This window comes from Salvelinus fontinalis, unplaced genomic scaffold (assembly GCF_029448725.1).
Source record: "Salvelinus fontinalis isolate EN_2023a unplaced genomic scaffold, ASM2944872v1 scaffold_0434, whole genome shotgun sequence".
NCBI classification, from domain to species: domain Eukaryota; kingdom Metazoa; phylum Chordata; class Actinopteri; order Salmoniformes; family Salmonidae; genus Salvelinus; species Salvelinus fontinalis.
This window is the reverse complement of record NW_026600643.1, coordinates 43,835-46,858: the sequence shown is the minus strand read 5'-3', so window position 1 is coordinate 46,858 and position 3,024 is coordinate 43,835. Positions and strand designations below refer to the sequence as shown.

Sequence of the window (3,024 nt, the reverse complement as noted above, 5' to 3'; positions counted from 1 at the left end):
TTACGCCCCAGCTACTCAGCTTGCCCATTATCACACCATCTTCTACGTATACTGGGAGATTCATGAAAGACACCACCAATTCTTTCACATTCACATCTCTCGCCAGAATCCTGGTGTCCCTTATCCGTAGTCCATCCATTAGACGTTCTTTTCCTCTTTCGTTTCTCATCGTAATTTCATACTTCTTCTCACCTTTCATTCGGCATCCCACCACCTCTCCACACACCTCCTTAATTGCTCGTAGTAGTTCCATTGTCGTCACCTTGTCTTCTCCTTCCAACTCAATTGCCACCGTGTATTCTTTTCCATATTTCATTCCTTCTTTATCTTCATTTTTCTTCCGTTGCGCATTTTCGTTGTCCTTGTCCATTCCGTTTGTCGTTTCCATGTTGTCCGTCATAGCAATTCAAAAAATCCGAAAAAAACTCTCCCCCAAGCAGCAAAACTGCAAGGGGGGGAAGACTAACCAAACTTAAAAGTATTCAAATGCAAGAACAAAAATATTATTTTTCGAAATCCAAATAATTAACAAAAATAGCTCTCGAGCAAACACTCTCCAGCAAACACTTACTCACAGCTCAAACACTCGCACCTGTCGTCACTTCTCCAATCAGGATGGGCGTATTCAGGCTGGTATGGCCGTAAGCAAATGCACATCTCTTGGTACACCATATAAAGTCAAAGTGAGTCTGATAAACAGACATTGCATTCTCACCAATTAGATAAGCAGCTTGAACTTTGGCTCACTCAAAAAGTGGAAGAAATTACATATACTGTAGCCATCCATTTGTAGCACAGATAGTTGGATGAAATACAAACAAACCTTGCAAACATTTCTAAGCGAGGGCACATATTTCAGCCTTGTGGGAAAAAACGGACAAATACAATGACTTCTGACAAATAGATCATCAGCAACAGTTTCCCATGCAGCAGTCCTACTAGCCACAATAAATACACAAAAGCTCTGGATGTTGAAAACCTATTGCATTGTTCTGTGCTAAGGAGGAACGCATGTATGGACAATTTCATATTGGAAGCGCATGACACATCATGACCGGGGGGGGGGGGGGGGTTAGAGTGGCTTCTCAACTATCTCCTGATTGAAGTACCAGCGTGGCATAAATACAATGCTGCATGGATGAAATACAAACAAACCTTGCAAACATTTCTAAGCGAGGGCACATATTTCAGCCTTGTGGGAAAAAACGGACAAATACAATGACTTCTGACAAATACATCATCAGCAACAGTTTCCCATGCAGCTATCCTACTAGCCACAATAAATACACAAAAGCTCTGGATGTTGAAAACCTATTGCATTGTTCTGTGCTAAGGAGGAACGCATGTATGGACAATTTCATATTGGAAGCGCATGACACATCATGACCGGGGGGGGGGGGGTTAGAGTGGCTTCTCAACTATCTCCTGATTGAAGTACCAGCGTGGCATAAATACAATGCTGCATGGATGAAATACAAACAAACCTTGCAAACATTTCTAAGCGAGGGCACATATTTCAGCCTTGTGGGAAAAAACGGACAAATACAATGACTTCTGACAAATACATCATCAGCAACAGTTTCCCATGCAGCTATCCTACTAGCCAAAATAAATACACAAAAGCTCTGGATGTTGAAAACCTATTGCATTGTTCTGTGCTAAGGAGGAACGCATGTATGGACAATTTCATATTGGAAGCGCATGACACATCATGACCGGGGGGGGTTAGAGTGGCTGATCAACTATCTCCTGATTGAAGTACCAGCGTGGCATAAATACAATGCTGCATTTCGCAACATAATGTTTCGACAAAATGCCAACAATATTTTGCTACAAACAAATGTTTCCACCTTTCGATTGGTCCACAAAGTCTCCTTCACAACTGACTTCAAAGATCTCCATAAGCACAGTCAGTTGACTCAAGTCATCCTTGAGCCTGCCGCCAAGCAACGGTTTATCATTAACAAAGACATCAGGGTAAAGCGCAAACGAGCAATACCATAAATTTTGCAATCGAGATTCCCACATTTGGAAAATTCACAAGGGGTCAGCACAGCCAGAGTGCAATGGCTGAGACTCGCCCTGGGTGAACCGCCTTCTTGATCACGGTATCTCCCTTGCCAGGTAAGTATGAGTTACATTCATCGGTGGAGGGCAAGTCTCTCCAGTGACAACATTTTCGGCTGAAGGTAACCACTTTGTGTTCTGATCATACCACATCACATCGACCTCCGTTAAATGCCGTTTAGGAATGCACTTGCAGACAGAGTGGTGAAAAAGTAGTTTATTTTGTTTCCTAGATTATATCAGTGAACCACTAGATTCCCATCATGCAACACTGTAAAAAAATCACCAATAGCTTTTGAATATCTTAACCTGTCTTATATCACAAATGTATGCGATATGACGAAATCCAATCACATTCAGACACACACACACACACACACACACACAGACAAATGCATAAAACCAATTGATGTATTATCGATAACATCTCACATTCTCTTGTATTTTTGATTTACACCGTTAAAAGAAGGGTTGTAATTCCACCATGGAAAACACAGGGCCATCAGACACCAGTCCAGTTCCACTCCTCACCAGCAGTATTTCCTTTAATCATTTGAACAGGGTGAGGGAGCACAAAGCACACACAAGCTGCATTCAGTAACCATATTCTTATTTGTCTTATAAATAAAAGGCAGTTGCTCCCTGGCAGCACAAGGAACTTTGATTGTATTAAAAGGGCATGGGAGACTAGCCCACTAGCCCATGCATTTAGTCAATTCAGCATCAAATGCTTACTACAAGGCAGCGATGCTGATGAAATAATGCAAGAGGACACCCTAGTGGCCAAAATGCTTACAGCACCTGGTATTCCCAGGCGGTCTCCCATCCAAGTACTAACAAGGCCCGACCCTGCTTAGCTTCCAAGATCAGACGAGATCGGGCGTATTTTTATTTTTATTTTTATTATTATAAAAAAGTTTTTAATTACAATATTTTATCAAATGTACAATACACAAA

At 41.6% G+C, this 3,024-nt stretch overlaps 1 pseudogene; it reads right to left on the bottom strand.

The window, feature by feature from the left end:
- Window positions 1-1,978: 1,978 nt before the first annotated feature.
- LOC129846048 (U1 spliceosomal RNA) lies at window positions 1,979-2,132 on the bottom strand (annotated as a pseudogene).
- Window positions 2,133-3,024: the final 892 nt, after the last annotated feature.